Raw genomic sequence first — 12,776 nt, 5'->3', positions numbered from 1 at the left:
ATCAAAGCAAAAAGACCAGAGCGAGCCAGCCAGGAGTCGAACCTAGAATCTTCTGATCCGTAGTCAGACGCGTTATCCATTGCGCCACTGGCCCTGTCTGCTTATCTTTTCATCTTTATCTTGTTGCTTGTGATAAGGACACAGCTCAGTCAACACAGAGTTCAGTCAACACGGAGTTCGTTCAACACATGCTGTCCTTCGTTATTATGGCAAGTTGTGGTGTCGATAGGATGCTCTTACAGTGCATGTGACAGTCCCTCCCTAGAAGAACTGTGATCCAGGGTCTGAGACTTTCTCCTCTCCAGGAGGAGGTTACAAGCATTAGATTTATTTTTGTCATACTTGCGTGGAGGCCCACAGCTAGACTTGAGGGCAAGCTTCTACAAGACCTTCCCTGGTGGTCTAGTGGTTAGGATTCGGCGCTCTCACCGCCGCGGCCCGGGTTCGATTCCCGGTCAGGGAACTTACTTTTGAGCTATGAAAATATATGCGAACTGCACAGGCATGAAAGGGCAAAAGACCTCCTTCGAGCCGGAGTCGAACCAGCGACCTAAGGATTGCCAACAACACACCTACAGTCCTCCGCTCTACCAACTGAGCTATCGAAGGCTTACGAGAGTCCAACACAAGCCCACCTCCTTAAAGTTGCTGCAGTCCGACTGCTGGAAAAAAAGGGCAGTGGCAAAAAATACTCAAGGCTTCCCATACCGGGTGTCGAATCCGGGCCGCCTGGGTGAAAACCAGGAATCCTGACCGCTAGACCATATGGGAGATGCCACATTTCAGGGCAGTCTTGGCAAAAACTTCAGTTCTTTCTAAAACAAAATTACAAAGACAATATCATGATTTGAAAAAAGCAATACCAAAAGATTGGATTGAAATAATTGAAAAAAAAAAAAGAGTTGCGGGATAAGGAAGAATTACCAGAGGTCTATTTTAAGAAAAAAAAAATGGAGAAAAGATCTATATGAGCTTATGTACAGTTAAGAGTTTTTATGTTGTTTTTAGATCAAAGGCTTTTATAAGACCTATAGCATTCAACTACTGGAAGGAAAGATATGAGGATTTAAATGAAAAAGAAATATGGGGAAATGTCAGAATGAAATATATGGAACCAATTTTACAAAATTGTAATTATTTATTGAGACATAATTGCATATTAACAGAAATGAGATTGTGTAAAATGGGAATTGAACAAGATATAATATGTAAGGTGTTTAGGAAGGAAGGGGAAGGTTTATTACATTTGTTCTTCTACTGTGAAAAGTTGGAGGAATTATGGAAAAATTTAAGAAAATTGCTAAATCGTTAATAGGGGACAAATATGTGGATGAACAAAAGAACTGGGAAAAAAATATTTATTTGGTCAAAATGAATGTGGTATGTATGCTTTTAATCTATGTATAACAATTGCTAAGTATGTGATTTGGATAAGGAGAAATATGGCTAAACATGATGGGAAGAGAGTGGATATAAGGCGTATGTTTAAAAACAGAATGGAGATGGCTGTAAAATTGATATTCAACTATTTTATAGTACAAGAAAAGGAGGATGTATTTATAGAAATAATGGTAAAAGGGAACGTAATAGTTGAATACAAGGACAACATCTTAAGTTGGTTATGGGAAAAATATGAAGTCTAATAATGAGTGTTGTAACTATCATGTGATTTTTGTGTGATGTGATCATTCTTTGTAAAATGTAAATATTTGATTTTAATTTAAAAAAAAAACTAAAATATCTCATCTGACTCGGAAGCAAAGCAGGGGTTGGGCCTGGTTGGTACTTGATGGGAGACCGCCTGGAATACCAGGTGCTGTAAGCTTTTTAATTCCTTCATTTGGCAGCTAATACACTTCCCAAAATATAAAAAAAAAAAACCTCTGAATTCCTCTCTGAACTCTGGAACCAGCCAGTCAGTGTACCCACTTCCCCTGATTCCATTCGGGTAAAGTAGATACAGTGACTTGGCTGGTTTAACTTAGCAAGAGCTGTCGGTGCCCCGGAGCAGAAACAGAAAAAAACAGGTAACATTGAGGGACAAGGGCCTTGTTCTGTCGGTGCTGTGGTCAATGCAAGCTGAGCTGCGCTCGGCTCCTGGTGCTGCGCCTATTTTTAAATAGCGAACTCTTGACGGCTGCTCTCGCTTACGTACGGCCATACCACTCTGGCAATGCCTGATCTCATCTGAACTCGAAAGAAAGACAGGGTTGGGCCTGGTAGGGACTTTGGAGCAAGTAAGCTGGGTTTACGATTGCTAAGCTAAGAATCCTTTGATCCATAGTCATAAGCGTTATCCTTTGTGCCACTGGCACTGCCCGTTCAGCACCTTGTTAGCACCTGTTAGCACATTGTTTGAAACAAGGACAAGGCTCTGTCAACCTGGAGTTCCATCACCACACATTCTGCTTTGTTGTACTAGCAAGACGTTGTGTGGATGGGATGCTCTTACAGGATTCCTGACAGTCCCTCCATAGAACCCCTGAGATCCAGGGTCGGAGACTCTCTTCTCTCCAAGAGGAGGTTAAAAGCCATAGTTTCTTTTATGCATGTTTTATCAGAGCAACTTAGGTATTGCTACAGCTCAGAGACTTACAAGTGGAAGAGATTACGCTGCAAGTTGGCTGGGTGACTTCTAAGTGGTAGGGACTTTTGCAACAAGTAGGCTGGGTTTACGATTGGTGTAGCTGTAGTAGACATTAATAAAATCTAGCGGTTGGGGCAGCCTTTGAAACCAGGGAGCACCCCACGGGCTCTGTGATTGCGGCCTCTTAAGCTCAACACACTCCAGAGTGGACCTGAACAGTTCCAGTGGGGGCGAAAGGCGACTGCAGAGCACTGGCTGACATCAAAGCAAAAAGACCAGAGCGAGCCAGCCAGGAGTGGAACCTAGAATCTTCTGATCCGTAGTCAGACGCGTTATCCATTGCGCCACTGGCCCTGTCTGCTTATCTTTCATCTTTATCTTGTTGCTTGTGATAAGGACACAGCTCAGTCAACACAGAGTTCAGTCAACACGGAGTTCGTTCAACACATGCTGTCCTTCGTTATTATGGCAAGTTGTGGTGTCGATAGGATGCTCTTACAGTGCATGTGACAGTCCCTCCCTAGAAGAACTGTGATCCAGGGTCTGAGACTTTCTCCTCTCCAGGAGGAGGTTACAAGCATTAGATTTATTTTTGTCAGAGCAGCTGCAGCATACTTGCATGGAGGCCCACAGCTAGACTTGAGAGCAAGCTTCTCGGGACCTTCCCTGGTGGTCTAGTGGTTAGGATTCGGCGCTCTCACCGCCGCGGCCCGGGTTCGATTCCCGGTCAGGGAACTTACTTATGAGCTATGAAAATATATGCGAACTGCACAGGCATGAAAGGGCAAAAGACCTCCTTCGAGCCGGAGTCGAACCAGCGAGCATAAGGATTGGCCAACAACACACCTACAGTCCTCCGCTTCTACCAACTGAGCTATCGAAGGCTTACGGAGTCCAACACAAGCCCACCCCCTTAAAGTTGCTGCAGTCCGACTGCTGGAAAAAAAAAGGGCAGTGGCAAAAAATACTCAAGGCTTCCCATACCGGGAGTCGAACCCGGGCCGCCTGGGTGAAACCAGGAATCCTGACCGCTAAAACCATATGGGAGCTGCCACTTATGAGGGCAGTCTTGGCAAAAACTTCAGTTCTTTCTAAAACAAAATTACAAGAGCAATATCATGATTTGAAAAAAGCAATACCAAAAGATTGGATTGAAATAATTGAAAAAAAAAAGAGTTGCGGATAAGGAAGAATTACCAGAGGTCTATTTTAAGAAAAAAAAAAATGGAGAAAAGATCAATATGAGCTTATGTACAGTTAAGAGTTTTTATGTTGTTTTTAGATCAAAGGCTTTTATAAGACCTATAGCATTCAACTACTGGAAGGAAAGAATATGAGGATTTAAATGAAAAAGAAATATGGGGAAATGTCAGAATGAAATATATGGAACCAATTTACAAAATTGTAATTATTTATTGAGACATAATTGCATATTAACAGAAATGAGATTGTGTAAAATGGCAATTGAACAAGATATAATAGTAAGGTGTTTAGGAAGGAAGGGGAAGGTTTATTAACATTGTTCTTCTATTGTGAAAAGTTGTAGGAATTATGGAAAAATTTAAGAAAATTGCTAAATCGTTAATAGGGGACATATATGTGGATGAACAAAAGAACTGGGAAAAAAAATATTTATTTGGTCAAATGAATGTGGTATGTATGCTTTTAATCTATGTATAACAATTGCTAAGTATGTAATTTGGATAAGGAGAAATATGGCTAAAACATGAATGGGAAGAGAGTGGATATATGGCGTATGTTTAAAAACAGAATGGAGATGGCTGTAAAATTGATATTCAACTATTTTATAGTAGAAGAAAAGGAGGATGTATTTATAGAAATAATGGTAAAAGGGAACGTAATAGTTGAATACAAGGACAACATCTTAAGTTGGTTATGGGAAAAATATGAAGTCTATAATGAGTGTTGTAACTATCATGTGATTTTTGTGTGATGTGATCATTTCTTTGTAAAAATGTAAATATTTGATTTTAATTTAAAAAAAAAATAAAATATCTCATCTGAACTCGGAAGCAAAGCAGGGTTGGGCCTGGTTGGTACTTGGATGGGAGACCGCCTGGAATACCAGGTGCTGTAAGCTTTTAAATTCCTTCATTTGGCAGCTAATACACTTCCCAAAATATAAAAAAAAAAAAACCTCTGAATTCCTCTCTGAACTCTGGAACCAGCCAAGTCAGTGAACCCACTTCCCCTGATTCCATTCGGGGTAAGTAGGTACAGTGACTTGGGCTGGTTTAACTTAGCAAGAGCTGTCGGTGCCCCGGAGCAGAAACAGAAAAAAAAACAGGTAAACAATTGAGGGGACAAGGGCCTTGTTCTGTCGGTGCTGGTCAATGCAAGCTGAGCTGCGCTCGGCTCCTGGTGCTGCGCCTATTTTAAATAGCTAACTCTTGACGGCTGCTCTCGCTTACGGCCATACCACTCTGGCAATGCCTGATCTCATCTGAACTCGAAAGAAAGACAGGGTTGGCCTGGTAGGGACTTTTGCAGCAAGTAGGCTGGGTTTACGATTGCTAAGCTAGAATCCTTTGATCCATAGTCATAAGCGTTATCCTTTGTGCCACTGGCATTCCGTTCAGCACCTTGTTAGCACCTTGTTAGCACATTGTTTGAAACAAGGACAAGGCTCTGTCAACCTGGAGTTCCATCACCACACATTCTGCTTTGTTTTATAGCAGACGTTGTGGTGATGGGATGCTCTTACAGGATTCCTGACAGTCCCATCCATAGAAGACCTGAGATCCAGGGTCGGCAGACTCACTCTCTCGCAAGAGGAGGTTAAAAGCCATAGTTTCTTTTATGCATGTTTTATCAGAGCACTTAGGTATTGCTACAGCTCAGAGACTTAACAAGTGGAAGAGATTACGCTGCAAGTTGGCTGGGTGACTTCTAAGTGGTAGGACTTTTGCAACAAGTAGGCTGGGTTTACGATTGGTGTAGATGTAGTAGACGTTAATAAAAAATCTAGCAGTTGGGGCAAGCCTTTGAAACCAGGGGAGCACCCCACGGGCTCTGGTGATTGCGGCCCCTCTAAACTCGACTCACTCCAGGAGTGGACCTGAACAGCTCCAGTGGGGGCGAAAGGCGACTGCAGTGCACTGGCTGACATCAAAGCAAAAGACAAAGCGAGCCCAGCCAGGAGTCGAACCTAGAATCTTCTGATCCGTAGTCAGACGGGTTAACCATAGGCGCCACTGGCACTGTCTGCTTGTCTTTTCATCTTTAGCGTCTTGCTTGTGATAAGGACACAGCTCAGTCAACACGGAGTCATTCAATGCATGCTGTGCCTTCGCTATTATGGCAAGTTTGTGGTGTCGATAGGATGCTCTACAGTGCATGTGACAGTCCCTCCCTAAAGAACTGTGATGCAGGGTCTGAGACTTTCTCCTCTCCAGGAGGAGGTTACAAGCATTAGATTTATTTTTTGTCAGAGCAGCTGCAGCATACTTGCGTGGAGGCCCATAGCTAGGCTTGAGGGCAAGTTTCTGCAGGACCTTTTCTGATGGTCTTAGTGGTTAGGATTCGGCACTTTTAACCGCCGCGGCCTGGGTTCGATTCCCGGTCAGGGAACTTCCTTTTCACCTCTATGGTGAACTTTAAGCTCTAGCCTATGAATTTTAATAGTGAACGGCATAAGGCATGAAATGGCGAAAGACTTCTTCAAGCCAGAGCAAACCCAGTACCTAAGGATTCGCCAACAACACACCTACAGTACTCTCGCTCTAACCAACTGAGCCTATCAAAGGCTTCTGAGATTTCCCACACAAAGCCCACCCCCTTAATAGTTGCTGCTGCAGTCCGACTGCTAGGCAAAAGGGCAGTGGCAAATGCTCAAGGGTCTTACCCAGACCAGGAGTCAAAACCAGGCCCAACTCGGGTTGAAAACCCAGGATCAATTCCAAACTTGCACAAAACTTGAGTTCTTTCTGAACCATGCCGCACGTCACTGCCCTCTTGCACAAGTACCACTCATACATTTGCGCACTCTCTCATACACAGTCTCATGGTTTCCGTAAGCTAGAATCCTCTGATCCATAGTCATAACGGTTATCCTTTGTGCACTGGCACTCTGTTCAGCGCCTTGTTAGCACATGTTTGAAACAAGGACAAGGCTCTGTCACCTGGAGTTCCGTCATGACACATTCTGCTTTGTTTTATGGCAAGACGTTGTGTGGATGAGATGCTCTTACTGGATTCCTGCAGTCCCTCCAAAGAAGACCTAAGATCCAGGTCGGAGACTCTCTTCTCTCCAAGAGGAGGTTAAAAGCCATAGTTTTTTTATTATGTTTTATCAGAGCACTTAGGTATTGCTGCAGCTCAGAGAATTAAAAGTGGAAGAGATTACGCTGCAAGTTTGCTGGGTGACTTCTAAGTTGTATGGACTTTTGCAACAAGTAGGCTGGGTTACGGTTGTGTAGCTGTAGTAGACGTTATTAAAAAACTGCAGTTGGGGCATCCTTTGAAACCAGGAGAGCACCCCACGGGCTCTGTGCTGGCGGCCACTTAAACTTGACTCACTCCAGAGTGGAACTGAACAGCTCCAGTGGGGGGCGAAAGGCGACCGCAGTGCACTGGCTGTCGGCAAAGCAAAAAGACCAAACAAGCAAGCCAGGAGTCAAATCTAGAGTCTTCTGATCCATAGTCAGACATATTATCCACTGCACCACTGGTCCTATCTCCTTATCTGTCATCATTAGCTTGTTGCTTGTAATAAGGACACAGCTCTGTCAATACGGAGTTCATTCAACGCATGCTGTGCTTTTGTTATTATGGCAAGTTGTGGTGTCGATAGGAGCATGTGACAGTCCCTCCATAGAAGAACTGTGATCCAGGGTCTGAGACTTTCTCCTCTCCAGGAGGAGGTTACAAGCATTGGATTTATTTTGTCAGAGCAGCTGCAGCATACATTGTGTGGAGACCCACAGCAAGGCTTGAGGGCAGTATCTACTCTCCCCGTCCCTGGTGGTCTAGTGGTTAGGATTCGGTGCTCTCATTGCTGTGGACTGGGTTTGATTCCTGGTTAGTTCTTGAATGAGAGACCCCCTGGGATTACCAGGTGCTTAAAGCTTTTTGAATTCCTTCATTTGGCAGCTGATACACTTCCCAAAATACGAAAAAAACAAAACAAAACTCTGAATTCCTCTCTGATCTCTGGAACCAGCTAAGTCATTGTACCCACTTCCCCTGATTCCATTCGGGGGGAAGTGAGTACCCTGACTTGGCTGGTTTAACCTAGCAAGAGCTGTCGGTGGTCCCGGAGCAGAAACCGAAAAAAAAAAAAAAACAGGTAACTATTGAGGGGTCAAGGGCTTTGTTTCTGTCGGTCTGGTTAGTACTTGGATGGGAGACCGCCTGGGAATACCAGTGCTGTAAGCTCTTTGAGTTCCTTCATTGGCATCTAATACACTTCCCCGGTCACAGGTCTGCTGCTGGTGTCTTTTCTCACATTCATCTTAATTTGGGAGGGGTGGGACAAAAAAAACACAGGTAAACAATTGAGGGGACAAGGGCCTTGTTTCTGTCAGTGCTGTGTCAATGCAAGCTGAGCTGCGCTCGGCTCCTGGTGCTGCGCCTCTTTTCAAACTCCAACTCTTGACGTCTGCTCTCGCTTATGGCCATACCACCCTGGTATTTAAAATTAAGATCTAAAAGTTGCTTAAACATTGAACTTGTTCTACAACGGCAGAAAATTAGAAGAGAAGAGATTAAAGAAAGAATGGAAAAAAATTTGAAAAAGGAGATGCAAGAAAATTTGTTTAAGTGACAGTGACTCAGAATGAATGGTGGTTATTGGTTTATCCAATAATTATCCTAATGAGTAATGTATGTGTGGTATCACTGAATGTAAGAGGATTGTCAAAATGTGAAAAGTTTGAAAGATTAACGTGTTTGACAAAAAAGTGTGATATATTATGTTTACAAGAGACAAAGTGGGAAGATGAGATTAAAAATAAATGAGAAAATTGTGGAATGGGGAAATATTTAGTAATGGAGATATAGAAAAGAAAAGAGGGGTAGCAATTTTGATAAAAGAGGGATTTTTGAAAAAGTAGAATTAGACTATAAAGACACAGAAGAATTATAATTGTAAAAGTTATTATAATGGGAAAAGTTTTAGAGTATGCAACTACATGCACAAATGAGGAAAAGGAGGAGAAATATAACTTTTATAAGGAAATAGATAAGGTTAATAGATAGAATGAAAAACATATTTATTTAGGGAGATTTTAATTTGCCAGTGCAAAGAATAGGAATAAAGATGACTCATGGATTTTAGAACAGACAAGGAAGAATGACTACAGAATTTAATGAGGAAATGTGATTTGTAGATGTATGGAGAGAGCAAAATGGGTGTGAAAAGAGAGATATTCAGAAGACAAATTGTAAATAGGATTTTAAAAGCAAAGTAGAATGACTTGTTTTATGTAGAGAAAGAAAGAGTACAATATGTTAACAAAGTTTTCTACAAAAACCTATAGTGGAGAGTGACACGATTTATATGGATAACGAGGAATTTTAATGAGATTGAAAAAGGACGCAGGAGTGTAGATACTCCACTGAGTTGTTCAAAATAGAAATGTATAAAATGGAAATAGAAATATAATAATCAATAGTGTGAATGATGAAATGTTTGAAACAGAAACAGTTTATGGTGGGATAATCTGAAAAAAAATAGAATAAAGACTAACTCAATAAATATTCAGAAAAAAGACCAAAAGGCAAAAAATTCAAGGAAAATCAAATTAGAAAAGAATGGGATGAAGAATGAGTAAGTACATGGGATAAATGTTGACAAAATAATAGAATTACAGGAAAAGCTGAAGAAAATCGAAGAAGAAAAGTGTAAGGGAGTAATTATTAGAAGCAGAGCTAAAGACTTGTAGAAGGAGAAGAAGTACAAAATACTTTATGAATTAGAAAAACAAGACAGAGAGCAGCTATAATCAAATGTTACAAAACACAAGATGGGAAAACTGTAGAGGACAAAGAGGGAATTTTAAAGGAACTAGACGATTTATAAGGATTTATATTACAGAAAATGGAGTAGTTTAAATGATGAAAATTTCCTTATTAGAAAAAATAACAGTAAAAATAAATAAAGAGGACGAGGAAATGTGCGAGAGTGAGATAACAGATTTAGAAATAGAAACAGCTATTGATCAGTTGAGAATGGGAAAAGTCCAGGAATAGATGGACTACCAGTTGAGTTTTATAAGTTTTTAAAAATGTTTTAAGTCCTATTTTAAATATAATATACAGTGATATTTATGAAAAAGGGGAGTTAACTAATAGTATGAAAAAAGGAATGGTTAAAATGATTTATAAAAGAAATGGAGACAAGGAGACTTCAAAAATTATAGACCCTTAAGTATGCTGAACACAGGACTATAAAATTTTAGCGAAAGTCTTAGCTAATAGATTGAAAGTAGTTGTACCAAACATAATCCAAACAAATCAAGCATATGCGGTTCTAAAAAGAGACATAACGGATGTCATAAACAATATAAGAGACATAATCTGGTATATGAGAGAGGAAAAAGAAACAGGATATATAATTAGTGTAGATTTGGATTCAGCTTTGATAGAGTGGAACACAAATATATGATGAATGTAATGGAGAGATTTGGTTTGGAAAAAGATATTTACAATGGGATAAAATGTTATATGCAGATATAACAAGCTGTATAAAAGTAATGGTTTTTTAACTAAAGATTTTAAAGTAACAAGATCGATAAGACAGGGTGTCCAATGTCAGCACTACTATACACACTTGTATCTGAAACATTGGGGTTAGCAATTGATAATGAAAAGCAAATACGAGGATTATGTATAAAAGGAACAGAGTCAGAACAAAAAATATTTCAATATGCTGATGATACACTTTAATAGTAAAGATATTAAAAGTATTGAAAAGCAGAGGAAATTTTAAACAGATATTGTAAAGGAACAGGAGCAAAAATTAATAAGGAAAAACAAATACATGAGAATAGGAAAAACAAAGGTTTTACCAGAAAAAATCCAATTTAAAGAGGAGAAAACCAATATGAAGATTTTAGGTATAAGGGTTGGTGAAAATGAAAATGAAACAAGGGATTTAGTGTGGGAGGAAGTTTTAAAAGGAATGGAAAAAAGATTACATTTCTGGAAATTAAGAGGTTTGTTTTTAAAGGGGAAAGTTTTAGTTTTAAATTCCTTATCTTTATCAAAAATGTGGTATGTTTTAGGTACAGTGAGTTTGCCAATGAGTGTATATAAGAAGATAAAAGCTATTGTATTAGATTTTATATGGGACGGGAAACCTTCCAAGATAGCTTATGATACCATAATTGGTAAAGTAGAAGAAGGGGGGGTTAGGTTTAATCGATCCACTCATCAGAATGAAAAGCATACGAATAAAAACTGTAAATAAATACTGGAAAGAAGAAAAACACGTATGGAAAGATGTGATGACATATTTTTTAAATAAATGTGGGGAAATGCAAGAATATATATTATGGATGAAGCCCAAGAGAATATGATGAATGGGATTCCAGAATTCTATAAAGAAGTTATCAAGGCATGGGGAGATTTTAGAAAGCATATTGATTGTACTTTTAGTAAAGAAGAGATTTTAAAGCAACCGCTGTTTTTAAATGATTACATTAAAAAAGGGAATTACACTATTTTTTATAAGAAATGGTATTATGCAGGAATAAAGCAAATTAAAGATATCTTATATGAAGTGATACCTGGTTATGTACAGGTGCAAGTAATAAAAGATGCAATAATAGAAAACTATGAAAACGAAACTAAAGGAGTTATTGAAAATCAATTGAATAACTTGAAAAAACAATATACCAAAAGAATGGAAAGAAATGATAGAAAATAATCTTGGATATGCACAGCGATGAAGGAAGGGTGATTAACTTTAAAGAAAATCAATATGCTTTCAAAGATGGTATACTGAAGATGTTTATTCATGTCTTATGTAAAGACGTGTTTGTTATACCCAAAGCAGAAGAGTACTGGAAAAGATTATATCCCAATATAGAAACAAAGGAAATATGGCAAAATCTGAGAGCTTGGTGGAAAAGTCCAATTTTAGAGAATTTTGATTACATTTAAGGCAAAACTGTTTATTAAGTGAAATGAGATTGTGTAAAATAGGTTGGCAAATGATGCAAGATGTAAAGTTTGTAATGAAGAAGATGAAGGTACACTACATTTGTTTTTCAAATGCAAAGAGTTAGAAATGTTTTATTGGAAAAATTAAAGACAATGATAAATGAAATGGGGATTGAAAAAACAGGTTGTTGATGAGGAATGGGAAACATTATTTTTATTTGGTTGTAAAACAGAAGGTAAAAATACAAGGTTCATTAATTTCATTTTAACAGTTGCAAGAATTGTGATATGGAATAGAAGGAATGCTGTTAAAGAAAAAGAATGGCAAAATATCTGTGTGCAAAATTGTTTGAAAGAAAAATGTCTGTACTGCTTAATGCTCTTTTCTATTATTGTAACACGAATGACCAAGATTGATATATTTAAAAAAGACTTTTTATGTGGGAATATATATGTTCAAATGGCTTTATATAATGTACATGTATTATTACCTGAATGTAATTTGTTTTAATTTTTGATATAAAATAAAGAAAAAAAAAAAAAAATCTCATCTGAACTCGGAAGCAAAGCAGGGTTGGGCCTGGTTAGTACTTGGATGGAGACCGCCTGGGAATCCAGGTGCTGTAAGCTTTTTGAATTCCTTCATTTGGGCAAAAAATTAATAAATACATTTTTTTTTTAAAAAGAGGTAAACTATTGAGGGGCCAGGGCATTGTTTCTGTCGGTGCTGTTTCAAGGCAAGCTGAAAAGCGTCGCTCGGCTGTCCTGGTGCTGCGCCTATTTTTAAATAGCCAACTCTTGACTGCTGCTCTCGCTTACGGCCTACCACCCTGGCAATGCTGATCTCATCTGAACTCGAGAGCAAAGCAAGGGTTGGGCCTGGTTAGTACTTGATGGGAGACGCCGGGAATACCATGTGCTGTAAAGCTTTTTGAATTCCTTCATTTGGCAAAAAATTAATAAATACATTTTTTTTTTTAAAAAGAGGTAAACTATTGAGGGGGCCAAGGGCATTGTTTCTGTCGGTGCTGTTCAAGGCAAGCTGAGCGGCGCTCGGCTCCTG

At 39.3% G+C, this 12,776-nt stretch overlaps 7 non-coding genes across 7 annotated transcripts; 2 read left to right on the top strand and 5 right to left on the bottom strand.

The window, feature by feature from the left end:
- Positions 1-21: 21 nt before the first annotated feature.
- On the bottom strand, positions 22-94 carry trnar-acg (transfer RNA arginine (anticodon ACG)). Its single transcript has one exon. It is a non-coding gene; the product is annotated as a tRNA-Arg (tRNA).
- Positions 95-391: 297 nt separating this feature from the next.
- On the top strand, positions 392-463 carry trnae-cuc (transfer RNA glutamic acid (anticodon CUC)). The gene has a single exon. It is a non-coding gene; the product is annotated as a tRNA-Glu (tRNA).
- A 59-nt stretch (positions 464-522) lies between these two features.
- On the bottom strand, positions 523-609 carry trnay-gua (transfer RNA tyrosine (anticodon GUA)). Its single transcript is given in 2 exon segments — positions 523-558; positions 573-609. It is a non-coding gene; the product is annotated as a tRNA-Tyr (tRNA).
- Positions 610-699: 90 nt separating this feature from the next.
- Positions 700-771, bottom strand: trnae-uuc (transfer RNA glutamic acid (anticodon UUC)). The gene has a single exon. It is a non-coding gene; the product is annotated as a tRNA-Glu (tRNA).
- A 2,097-nt stretch (positions 772-2,868) lies between these two features.
- trnar-acg (transfer RNA arginine (anticodon ACG)) lies at positions 2,869-2,941 on the bottom strand. Its single transcript has one exon. It is a non-coding gene; the product is annotated as a tRNA-Arg (tRNA).
- A 309-nt stretch (positions 2,942-3,250) lies between these two features.
- Positions 3,251-3,322, top strand: trnae-cuc (transfer RNA glutamic acid (anticodon CUC)). The gene has a single exon. It is a non-coding gene; the product is annotated as a tRNA-Glu (tRNA).
- Positions 3,323-3,381: 59 nt separating this feature from the next.
- Positions 3,382-3,471, bottom strand: trnay-gua (transfer RNA tyrosine (anticodon GUA)). Its single transcript is given in 2 exon segments — positions 3,382-3,418; positions 3,434-3,471. It is a non-coding gene; the product is annotated as a tRNA-Tyr (tRNA).
- Positions 3,472-12,776: the final 9,305 nt, after the last annotated feature.

The sequence above is a fragment of the Danio aesculapii genome, chromosome 4, assembly GCF_903798145.1.
Source record: "Danio aesculapii chromosome 4, fDanAes4.1, whole genome shotgun sequence".
In the NCBI taxonomy this organism is placed as follows: Eukaryota; Metazoa; Chordata; class Actinopteri; order Cypriniformes; family Danionidae; genus Danio; species Danio aesculapii.
This window is presented reverse-complemented; position numbering and strand designations above follow the sequence as displayed.